This window comes from Polyodon spathula, chromosome 17, assembly GCF_017654505.1.
Source record: "Polyodon spathula isolate WHYD16114869_AA chromosome 17, ASM1765450v1, whole genome shotgun sequence".
Classification (NCBI taxonomy): Eukaryota; Metazoa; Chordata; class Actinopteri; order Acipenseriformes; family Polyodontidae; genus Polyodon; species Polyodon spathula.
In genome coordinates this window covers 15928643-15941782 of record NC_054550.1, presented here as the reverse complement: position 1 = coordinate 15941782, position 13140 = coordinate 15928643, and positions in this window count along the sequence as shown.

The window sequence follows — 13140 nt, the reverse complement described above, 5'->3', positions numbered from 1 at the left end:
AAGCAGGCAGAAAGAAGAAAAAGCCGTCGGCTTCTCGGACCACGTTTTCCTGGATGCGGCATAACCCTATTGGACACGAGACCGACCTGGAGACCGTACCGGATGGGCCTGGACGGGGGGAGAGTCGGGTTCCCTCCACGGGAGACTCCCCTGGCGGGGCCCCGGCTGCCACCAACCCCCCTCTGAACTGGGTGTTGCAAGGGCAACGACCACGTGGGTCCTGAGGACCCAGGATCTGGGTGCTTGTTTGAATGTGCCTAGGTGAACCATTGTTAAGGTTTCCAGGTGGTGGGAGGTCCACACGGGACAAGGTGTTCATCAAAGTAGTCAACGAGGCTCGGTGTCATGTGTAAGTGGAGAGATCTGTGCTGACTCTGCTGGCGTGTTCACGGGCTGCAGGAAGAGGGCGGCAGTCGTTCAACAACCACCTGTGAGTCATGGCAGTGACACGGGGAGGTGGGAAAGTGGGTGTGTGGACTTTCCCCCTCTCTGAATGGCTGAGAGGTGCGTCTTGGGAGATTGTTAGCCCTATAAATTAACGCTCTGTTGTTTCCTCAGGTCTGCCCACTTAGACGCAACGAGAGTGCGGAAGCTCTGATCCAGGACCGGGAATCAGGCGAAACAAAGAGTTTCACAGCGAGACAGAGAGAGCGGGGAACCCTTGGGCAGACCCCGGCGTATTGTGAAAGAACAGGCTAGTTAGCCTACAGAGTAGGACGGTGATCCGGGTCGTGCGGGTAGCTGACCGGGCCTAACGCGTGCTCTGAGTGCTGGTGCTCGTGCGCGTTCAGGTCCGGGCTTCTCGCTGCAGCTCCAGCTTCGTATCAGCCGTCTGGCAAAACAAACACAAAACTTCTCAATGAACCCACACTTCATTCAAAGTTCCATCCTTGTCTCCTCCCATTAACCACAACAAAGGAGCCGATTACGGCGTCACGTCCCCCTAAAGTACCCTAAGCCCCGCCCCCTCCGATAGCTAGTTCAATCACGTCTCCTCCAATTTATGACTGAAACTTTGCTCACCATACTAGGGCGATGACTCCAGGTACCATAACGCCGCCCTCTTCCTGAATTGCCGGCTCCCGAGTGTCCCCGGGATGAACTGCCCAACCATTCAGTAGGAAGCCCGCAGCTCCTGTTGTACAGTGCCCTCACCGGTTGAGAGGGAGATTGTTGATTCGGATTCATTCGCTCTCCGTCACATATCCCACTGCTCAGAGTGGAGCTGAAGGAACACTCGGCTGAATCCACCTTACCCATTACACCCCCCTCCCGGGAAAAGTAATCCGCATTTTGATGATCTTTCCCTGCACGGTGTGTCATGAAATACATGAAGGGTTGCAGCGCCAGATACCACGAGTTATCCGGGCATTGCTATCCTTCATCGTGCTTAACCATCTGAGTGGGGCGTGGTCAGTGAAGAGATTGAATGAATGACCCAAGAGGTAATAGCGTAAGATCTGAGTGGCTCGTTTAATGGCCAGACATTCCTTTTCTATGACGGAGTAGTTGCGCTCCTGAGGGAGCATTTTCTTGCTTATGTAGAGGACGGGGTGTTCTACTCTGTCGACCTGCTGGGACAAGACCGCCCCCAGACCAACATCCGAAGCGTCGGTGTGGAGGAGGAATTCCTTATCAAAATCTGGTGTGATTAGGGCGGGGGCTCGGCAGAGTCGTTGCTTAATGGTATCAAAGGCCCCCTGACATTCCCCTGTCCATTTGATTAAATTTGGTGCGCTCTTTTTAGTGAGGTTCACTAGAGGGTTTACCACTGTGGCGTACTCGGGGATGAATCGACGGTAATAACCGGCCAACCCCAAGAGAGACCTCACCTGGGACTTGGTTTTCGGGATTGCCGCGTCCATCAAAGCCTGGACTTTGGTGGTGACGGGTTTCACCTGCCCGTGTCCCATAATAAATCCCAAATATTGTGTTTCTTCTTTGGCAAATGCACATTTACCCAAGTTAGCTGTCAGCCGGGCTACCCTCAGAGACTGCAAGACGGCTGCGACCCTAGCCGAATGCTCCCGGCAGGTGGAGCTGTAAATCTTCATCAATATACGCTGCTGCATATTCATGATGTGGGCATAAAAACCTGGTCCATTAGTCTCTGAAAGGCAGCGGGTGCACCATGTAGCCCAAACGGCATGGTTGTGAAATTAAACAAACCATCAGGGGTAGAAAATGTAGTTTTCTCATGTGATCTGTGGGTTAATGGAATCTGCCAGTATCCCTTCGCCAGGTCCAAAGTCGAAATGAACCTTGCTGTTCCCAGTCTGTCTAGAAGCTCGTCGACCCGAGGCATGGGATATGCATCGAACTTGGCAATAATGTTCACCTTGCGGAAATCAATGCAGAAGTGGTTGATGCCATCCTTTTTGGCAACTATCACAATCGGACTGCACCACTCGCTCCTGGAAGGCTCAATCACCCCAAGCTCGAGCATCGCCCGCACCTCTTTGCTAACACCACTTCGTCGACTTTCTGGGATCTGGTAAGTTCTCTCTCGAACCGTGACACCTGGGGGAGAGATAATGTCATATTCAACGAGATTAGTTCTGCAGAGGCACATCAGAAAAAACATCTCTGAACTCCTCAATTAACCTGCGCAGATCTCTCTGTTGATCTGGGAGTAACTGTTCCCCCATTGGAATGTTCTGTATGCTAGGAGCCTCTATATAGGGTCCAAAATCATCCTCTACCTCACCTGAGGCTATAAATAAGGCATCCCTTGCCTGCCAGGGTTTTAATAAATTGACATGGTAAATTTCCCGTTTATTATGGCGATCGGGCTGCCGAATTTCATAATTAACTTTTCCTATAGCCCGAATCACCTCATATGGCCCCTGCCATTTAGCATATACCTTGGATTCCGACATGGGAAGAAGCAGCATTATCTTGTCTCCTGGCCGAAAGGTCCGAATCTGTGCATTTTTGTTGTAATGCTGCTGTTGTCGGTGCTGCACCAATTTTAGATTGTCCTGGGCCAAACGACCGACCAAATCCAGGCGATCACGGAGTAGGAGCACATGCTGCACTACGTTTTAGGATGAGCCTTTATGATCTTCCCACCCATCTCTCAACAGATAGAGGATACCGCGAGGTTGTCGGACATACAGGAGCTCAAAGGGGGAGAACCCTGTTGAACACTGCGGCACCTCTCTCACTGCAAAAAGGAGGTAAGGGAGAAGTGATGCCCAATGTTTTTGCTCTTGATTCACAAATCGTCTCAGCATCTGCTTTAATGTTTGATTAAAATGTTCCACCAAACCGTCCGACTATGGATGACAAACAGATGTCCGGATGGGACGTATTTTTAATATTTTATACACCTGCTGTAGCGTTCGAGACAGAAAGTTAGTCCCATGGTCAGTTAATATTTCTTTGGGGATCCCTACTCTCGACATAATCTGTACTAGTTCTTTGGCTATTGCAGCGGCACTAGTGGACCTCAATGGAAATGCCTCTGGGTATCGCGTTGCATAATCCACCACTACTAATATATGTGTATACCCAGAGTCAGAAGTTAGCAAAGGGCCGACTATGTTCATTGCAATGCCCTCAAAGGGAGTGGAAATCATTGGCAGTGGGACCAAAGGAGCGGGGCGCACTCAACCCGGCGCTATTCGCTGGCAGTCTGGGCATGTGGCTACATATTACGACACTTCATTATGAAGCCCTACCCAATAAAATTGAGTTAATATGCATTCCCTCGTCTTGTCGGCTCCCAAGTGTCCTGCAAAGGGGATGTCACGCGCCAGCCTCATGACCTCAGGCCGACACGACGGGGGAACCATCAATTGCATTACAGGCTGTCCTGTGCCCGTGGCAGGCTTTACCATATACAGTAATTACCCCTTGATAATGAAGTGCGGCAACATCAACATCCTTACCTTCAATAGACCGGACCTGTTCCCAAGCGTGCACCAGTGTGGGGTCGTTTTTCTGGTCCCACACTAGGTCCGCGCTTGAGCCCCACATGTCCAGTACATTGAGTGGGGCTGGAGTAGCATCTGCCCTGGATGACCCAGTAACCTCGCCCTCTCGGTCACACGGTGTACTGACTCCCTTTGAGTGGCGTTTGATACCATCCGCGCTCTCTCCCACCAGTCCCCAGCCTCGTTTCAGAGATGCACCTTCCCATTTTTCGATCCGTCTTTCTTTGTTTTCCTAGGACGAAAAAGAGAATTAAACAGGTCGGCTTGCAGGGGAAAAATATCACCAATCGTTTCCCCTGCTCTGTCTGCCATGTTTACGTGTGTGATTACGGGGTGCGGCAGCCTTTCCACCACCCCCACTGTGAGGTGGCGTTGTGTCAAACCAATCGACACGTATGCTTTTAGGGTGGGATATGTCGCCGTGTCTCCATGGATACAGGAGATCGCCACCTTGCCTTGTGGCTGCCACGACATACCGCCTAAGAGAGACGTTTGAATTAAGGTCTGTGCACACCCTGAGTCCACTAAAGCATGGGTACTCACATTACCAACCACTACATCAATAATACAAGGCCCCTGCCAACCCTTTCCCCGTACCTTACCTGCCTCAGATGCCAGATAACATGTCACCAGGTTGCACTCCATTGCCGCGGGGCACAAGTGGGCAATGTGTCCATGCTCATGGCACCTGAAACAAACAATCGGGTCAGAAGGCACTAGGGTTAGCTGTCTGTCCCGCTGCTGATACTGCAGCGGGTCAGGGGCAGTAAATCTACCCCAGCTGGGGGCAAACCGCTGTCTCCATGGTAGGGAGTTGGGCCGGCCCATTGAGGCTGGTGATCTGGGAGGTCTGGTTCCCAACTGGAGAGACGAGGGCACTGATCCGTGGTTGATTGGCGCGACGAGAGGGGTCAGTAGTCCTGTCTTTATGGAGACCAGGGAGTCCTCATAATCCTCCTCAAGTCTGACGGCGGCCTCCAAGGTAGTCGGATTGTGGCACCGTATCCATCCCTGGGTCTCGGCGCCGACCACATGGCAGAACTGCTCCAGGACGATGGCTTCTCCCATTTGCCTGACCCGTTTTTTCTTCAGGGTTGAGCCAGTGCACCATGTGGTCACAAAGTTTTTGCGCAACCACCCTGGGCCGGGTCTCCCGTGGCCTCCCACACTCCCAAAACCTCAGCCGATGTGTCTCCCCCATGATATTGAGGCATCGGAGGATGGCCTGTTTGACCAGGTCGTACTGGCTAGCCTCTTCGTTGGTCATAGCCTGATACGCTGCCTGAGCTTCCTCAATCAGACAGGGACCCAGTTGGCTGGCCCAGTACTCCTTCGGCCATGACGCAGTAGTGGCCAACCGCTCGAAGGCAACCAAGTACACCTCCGGGTCATCCTCGGCAGTCATCTTTTGCGCCCATGCATTAAGAGGCGCCATCACGGGTATTGCTGGAGTTTGGGGTGTGTTTCCAAGACCGACCCTCTCGATCAGCACCGTGTATCTCTCCTCCCTCTGTCTATCCTCCGTCTCCCGTCTGTGCTCCAGTGCCTGTAGCAGCGTGGTTAGCGCAGCTATGTCCATGGCTCCCGCTTCTGATACCACTTGTGGCAAAGTGGTTTGTAGTGCTCCAACAAAGGACAAACACAAAGTTTACCAGTCAGGTTTCTTTAATGCCCTTTTTAAACCGGGTTTCAAATAATAAAGCTGGCTCTACCCAGCAATGGGTATTGCCAGCGAAAACTTGACTGAAATAATAAAGCTGGCTCTACCCAGCAATGGGTTTTACCAGCTACAAAACAAAGGGGTTGCAGTCCCGAAATAACAAACACAAAACACGTCTCCAGACTGGGTGCTCTGGTGCAGGAGCAGTGCCGGTGCTCGTCCGCGTTCAGGTTCAGACTTCTAGCTGCAGCTCCAGCTTCTTATCAGCCATCTGGCAAAACAAACACAACACTTCTCAATGAACACACACTTCATTCAAGGTTCCGTCCTTGTCTCCTCCCATTAACCACAACAAAGGAGCCGATTACGGCGTCATGTCCCCCTAAAGTACCCTAAGCCCCGCCCCCTCCGATAGCTAGTTCAATCACGTCTCCTCCAATTCATGACTGAAACTTCGCTCACCATACTAGGGCAATGACTCCAGGTACCGTAACGCCGCCCTCTTCCTGAATGGCCAGCTCCCGAGTGTCCCCGGGATGAACTGCCCAACCATTCAGAAGGAAGCCCACAGCTCCTGTTGTACAGTGCCCTCACTGGTCAAGAGGGAGATTGTTGATTCAGATTCATTCGATCTCCGTCACAGCTACTCACCAACGTCGAACCAGCGAGCTCGATACTCCTTCAACCAATCTTCAACAAAAGAACGCTGTGCGCTTGGCAATACTCTAAGTGGCTTTTACTCCAGGTACTTCCTGGTGCCCAAGAGGGACAACAGTTTCAGACCTATTCTGGACCTCAGGTTCCTTAACTTGTTCCTCAAACAAAGGAAATTCAATATGTTGATAGCACAGCATATCCTCCAGTCCATGCAACTGGTCGACTGGTTCACATCGATCGACCTGTAAGACGCTGTGACAAAGTGCCCGCCCCTGTGTTTATTTTGTGTTATCTGTTGTGTGTTAATGTTGGTGTATAGTCATTGGTACACGGGATATAAACGGGTCTGTGTAACAAGAGTGTTTAAAATGTATATTTGTATTTAGGCACGAGGATTGCACAGCCCTTCATGTGCAAGTAAATTTAATAATATGTGAGCTCTGGGAATTGCACTTTATTAATTCATGTGCAGTTGTACCGCGACTCCAATTGAATGATTGAGTATCGGTAGAGTTGCATAAATACTGCATGTTTTCATCCACTCGGGGTTGTGTGTTCAGTGAGTGGAGAATGGGATTGGAGACTGAGGTAATAGTAATTATAATAATAATAATAATCGTTAAAAAATATCTGCTCACCGTGTTTGTTTAGTATTGTCCGTTTTGTTTGTCAATTTATTTTGGCTACCAGTGCCGTGTCCTGTATTTAGGTTTGTGTTACAAACCTGTTATTTACTGTCTGTTCATTCATTAAATGCTGACGGCACCCCGCACATTTTCAAAGAGCATGGATGCAGCAATGGCTCCACTCAGGCTGAACGATTAGCTAGTGTGTGTGCATTTCAAAGGACGTGCAGGGGCGCACACATAACAGGTCATAGATCATGTGACGAAGTTAAGGCTCTCAGTTCATCAACAGAAGAGCAACCTCGTACTGTCTCAGTCCACAGTGTTCCTGGGGATCAAACTGAACTCTGTGAGCATGATTGCCTCACTGTCAGAAGACAGGATTCGGTCGTTGGAAGCCACACTCTCCTTATTCAGAGAGAATTCTCTCCTACAGGTCAGAATATATCAGAGGTTGTTGGGGTTGATGGCAGCCACCTCGAGAATCCTTCCACTAGGGCTGCTGAGAATGCGCCCACTTCAAGCCTGGGTAAATACGCTCAAGGTGTACCTGGTCCGAGATCAGTACCGGCTGGTGCAAGTGTTCAGACAATGCCGGAAGACACTGCAGTGGTTGCTCTGTCCTGGCAATCTGTGCCTCGGATCACCCCTCGGATCCCCACACAGAAGGGAAGTGGTCACTACAGATGCTTCCAGCTTGGGCTGGGGAGCGGTCTGGAATGGGAGAGGAATAAGAGGTCAGTGGAAGGGACATTGTCAGCAAGCGCACATAAATGCCTAAGAGCTGCAGGCAGTAAACCTGGTGTTATCTCATTTTCACCAGCAGTTAGCGCACAAACATGTGCTGGTCTAGACAAGCAATACGACAGTGGTATACATAAAACACCAAGGTGGCCTGCGCTCACCAGGCCTTCACCACGCAGCACACAGACTCCTGTCCTCGATGCACAGAAACTTGCTTTCCATCATCAGGGCAGTTCACCTCCCCAGTGTGGACAAGGCAGCAGACCTCCTGTCCAGAAGACCTCCAGACAGTTCAGACTGGAGGCTGCATCTTCAAGTGGTGAAACAGATTTGGGAGAGGTTTCGACCAGCACGAGTCAACCTCTTTGCCACAGCCGAGTCCACTCATTGCTCCCTATGGTTCTCCATGGAGAGAGATGGGGGCCCCCTGGGAGTAGACACGCTAGCTCACCCCTGGCCACAGGGACTATTGTATGCGTTCCCTCTGCTACCATTATTACCCCTGACAATAGAGAGGATCAGGGTGGAGAGAGCAGAGGTTTTGCTGGTTGCACGCAGATGGCCCAGAAGCCATCTGGTTTGCTCTCCTCTCCGACATGTTGTCGGATCAGCCGAGGCAGCTCCCGCTGCGCAAGGACCTCCTGAGCCAAGCGGAGGGGCTATTATGGCACCCGAACCCAGCCCAGCTCCAGCTCCCAGACTTCCCGATTTGAGACGATATTAACCTTCTTACAACACTTGTTTGACTCTGTGTCCCCTGGGGCTCATTTCCTGGCAGTGCAGTTTCTTAAAGGGACTCGGAGGCTTTGTCCTTCCATGAAAAAAAATGATCCCCAAGTGGGATCTAGAACTGGTACTGCTGGCCTTTATGGGTCCCCCATTTGAGCCCATGGCGTCAGCAGAACTGAGCCCTGTTTCATTGAAAGTGGCATTTTTAAGAGCCATTACATCTGCCAGATGAGTAAGTGAGCTTTATGCGCTGCCCATCGATGACACATGTATGGCTTTCACTGGGAATGACTCCTAGGTAACATTAAGAACAAATCCAGCCATTTTACCAAAGGTGGTATCTCCATTCTATATTAACCAACCCGTGGTTTTGGAAACTTTCAGACCTCCCCCACACGAGTCAGAGGAGGACCTTTGACAGCACACACTCTGCCCAGTTCGGGCTCTACGCTGTTACCTGGATAGGACAGTGTCCTGGAGACAGTCCAACCAGCTGTTTGTTTGATATGGGTCCAGTTCTAGAGGTCAGGCCCTATTGAAGCAACATCTAATGCACTGGGTGACAGATGCTATACACTTGGTGTATGAACAGACAGACTCCCCCTTACCGGGGGACATTACGGCCCATTCTACCAGGGGCCAGGCAACTTCGTGGGCTTTCCTTCATGGCACCTCCTTGGACGAGCTATGCAATGCTGCTACATGGACAGGTAGTCAAACATTTGTGTGTTTCTACTGCCTTGATGTTGCAAACCGAGCGAGACCCTCTCTGGGCTCTAGGCTGTTGCAGGAGGCATGCCCTTAGGCATCATGTGGGCTCTGAGGCTATCGCCGTGAGGCTGTACTGTTGGTAATCTGGAGCCACGACAGCTTTGGTACAGCTTCCCATTCGGTAATGGTTGTCATTCCATTGAAAGGGAACATTAGGTTATTACCATAACCCTGGTTCCCCAAAAGAGAATGACAACCATTACCCTTTGAGTTCGTGTTCCTAGCTGACCTCTGATTTCGAAAGAAAATGGCGATATGCTACTGTGAGGATGTCCCTCTTCAGCAGGAGGTGAGAGGGACCTCCTCCTCACAGTAGGGCCCTGATAGAGCTGCTTTTCTTATGTATGCTCAGTGATTGACTGTCAGAGAGGGCTCTTCCCATTTGGTAATGGTTGTCATTCTCTTTAGGTGTACGTTTTAGTTGTACAGCAGACCGAGACTGGTTTGTCTGATAACAGCCTCTGTTAGTTTTACGGCAGTCTTCTAGCCGGGCCTCTGTCTAGTTGCTTGTGGTAGTTGATTCACTTGCAGCTTGCTTTCTCGTCTTGGGTCTGTTTAGGCAGAGACTCTTCTTGATTACCTTTTTAGGCAGATTCCGGAGTTGCAGCTTTGCTTAGCAGAGTGAGAGCACCTTGTTTAGTATTCAATGTGGAGCGCAAAATGTTCACTTTTGCTTGGATATTTATAGTCTTTTTCACTCTGCTGAGTAGCTACTTTCATGAGATCATTTGTGTAAACTCACAAATCTTTGAGATTTGTCCTTTGTGTGATTCCTAACGTCCAGCAGCTTGTTGTTATAGTTGGGACTTGTTGACATCTATACTTTATGTCTTCTTTGCACGAAACCACTTGTGTTTGCTGTTCTCTTTTGCACTGTCCTTTCAGCCTCACCCAGTCCAGATGCCCCCCTCCTAGCCCTGGTCATATTCTTAAGACCCAGCAGTTTGGTCTTTTTTCCTAAGACACAGCAGTTTCATTAATTAGTCCAGTTATATTATTAATACACATTAATGTATCATCATATTCGGGGAATATGTCCTACAAGTCGAAGGGGTCCATATTCAAGTATATTTTTCTCTAGAGGAATTATCACTTTTTCATGTCACTAATGTGGTATTATGCTTTTTTTTCGAATGGCTCAGGATGCAAATATATATATATACTATATATATATATATATATATATATATATATATATATATATATATATATATATATATGCTGAATTCAGTTCATGTCCAAGTGCGATCTAAATATATAAATCGATGTCCGTCTAGTGGCTTACTATTTGAAATTTCACATCTCCATTATGGGTAATGTAAGTCAGTGATGAGGTCTTGTCAAGAGTTTTAACAAAGTAACTGCTGAGAATATTTTTTCACAGGTCACACAGAACAGAACCAGTGGCATATTTAGAAACAAGTGGAGAAGGAGCTTTTTCACAGAAAGGGTGGTGAACCATTGGAACAGGCTGCCGGACAGAGTTGTTGAAGCAGAGACTTTCGGATCCTTCAACAATAGACTGGATGCTATCATGAACAATACTGTGTAACCCTCTCTGTGACCATAATAAGAACTTTAGCTAACTGCTGAAGGATAGTCCATTTAGCTACGGATTCCCAGAGGTTTAATTTCCCCTACTAACTTGGCTATATTTTTGGGGGGTTTTTCCTCTCCTGAGTTCTAACAGACTACGCTTGCATCAAAGTGAGCGAGCATAGGTGGGCTGAATGGTCTTTTCTTGTTTTGGAATTTCTTATGTTCTGTTTCTTATGTTCTTAAAGCAGTTTTTGGGAAAATTAGGAGAATTACTCGTGTAAATCAGGTTTGTGGACGAAAAAGAAACGACCAAAGTGAAGGATAGGGTAAATCATATTTAAATGATGAAAAAACACAACAGATAATCCATGCCCAGTTTCACATGAAAACGTGAATGAGCTTATTTACCCTTAAGTGACATCACTACAAATACTGCAAGGGAGCAGATCAGTTTTAACTAGATTCCAAGACGGCAGAAAGTAATGGCTGATGGGCGGTTTTATGGTTAGCTGTGGTGCAGTTCACCTTAATGATAATGCGGACGGCTTTTTTTATTATTGTTTTTGCTGTGTCTGTCCTGTTATCTCTTGGGGGTTTATAGTTCTGTATAAAACCACTTACCATGAACTGTGTTATGCCCTTGTTATAGTATTAAAGCAGCTGTTTGAAAATACCCTTGCAGTAAAAACTATGCTAAAGTTAAAAACGAAGAGCAAGTGAGCTGCTTTAATGTCTAACTGAATTTATCCCCATCCTTTTTTGGATCCCAGCTATGTCCACGTTAATAAGTATAGTTGGTGAACTGGATGTTCACCAACTATACGTATTGCAAATGAATGTATAGATTGTGTTTTATTTGTTTGCATCATTAATATTTAACACAACAGTAAATCCAACACAATGTAAAAGAGAGAATCTCTGACTGCACGACCCTCCTCAGAACGCTGCTGTCCAATTGAATCTGGTGGCTGAGGTAACTTTCACAGTTGCCAAGTCCACTTATAACAAGTAGGATTGTGCTTGTTTTTTTGAGAGGCGGGTTGGAATTTGCATAATTGTGCTTGTTTTGGGCTTGTTTTCAAAGGCAGTGCTGCTTTTTTTTCTCGTGAGACTTGGCAACACTGGTAACTTTCTCCGTCTGTCTCACAGGCAGCCACTGATTCCTGAACACCTCATTTTATTGTTGACATGAGTTTGTGCAGGATACAGCAGGAAGTGGCAATTTTGGGAAAAAAACTAATGCTGAACTTCAGTCCATTTCATCAGTATCCGCCATCCCCTTTCAAATGCACTACCCAACGGTAGGGTTTCTAAACCAGGGTAGTAGACGCAGAATCACCTGATCCCCTATATGCTTTATTGCCTGAATGAAAGGGATATATATATATATATATATATATATATATATATATATATATATATATATATATATATATATATTCACACCTCGAGTGGTGGTCAGTTTACTTCTATATCTCCAAGTACATTTTAAATTAATGAGTTGTAAGATAAATTAGTTGAAACAGTATTCACTACTAACAACATGACTCACCACTAATGACATTTGAAAAACAATTTGGGCAAGATCAGTAAAACACATTATTAACCAACCAGGCACAAGGTATTTTGCTTTATTACAGCAGCTTAGATTCACTTGTGTACCAGTTGTCTGTGCATGGAAACCACATTTGCATAAAATTTCACTAGTAATCTTCAAAAACAACACGCATAGCTAATTTACATTTCAACCTCCACCTTTCCCATTTATTTGCATGCCGTCGAGTGAAAAGCCTGGTTTTCTCGAGTAAAATAAACTGAGCTAATGAAAACCTCAAAAAGCATTTTACACAAGACATTTTTCTCAAGCAAATGTCTTGAGCTAAAAAAAAAAACACAATGAAACTCCACCTATTCTGTTGGCTGTGTTGTTTCCTGTAGAGAGGTGGAGAGTAGTGAATGTAAACAAGGAAGCGAGGTCAGGCTTTGGTATACTGGTAAATGATAATCCATGGTAATCCTTCTGTAATAGTGGTCATCTGTCAATAAACTTGCATTACAACTGAAGCTGAATGTGTTTTGTTTCTTTCCACACCTATAATAGCTTATTTGTTTCTACCTGAACATGGCTAAATCTACCGTGCAAAGCTAAAGGGCTTTTTTTTTTTTGTCCAATCTACATATTTTCACACACAAAATATTGAAAATACATAGGAAAAAAAGTTGTTTTCTAAATTGTTTAATTGTTTTAAGTGGGGATGTATTTTTGTCTTCCATATGTATATAAAAACTAGAAGAATGTTTTTTTTTGTAATCGTTTGCCATGCATTAAAGGGTTAAAGTTAAACACTTGCTCAATAAATACCCTTTAAAGATCTAAAAAGCTAAGAAAGGTTTGGTCTTGTCAACGGCACAAGATTAATGACCTCAGGATCTCAAATTGAAACCGTTGTGTCGAGAAATGATTTCTCTCAAGATC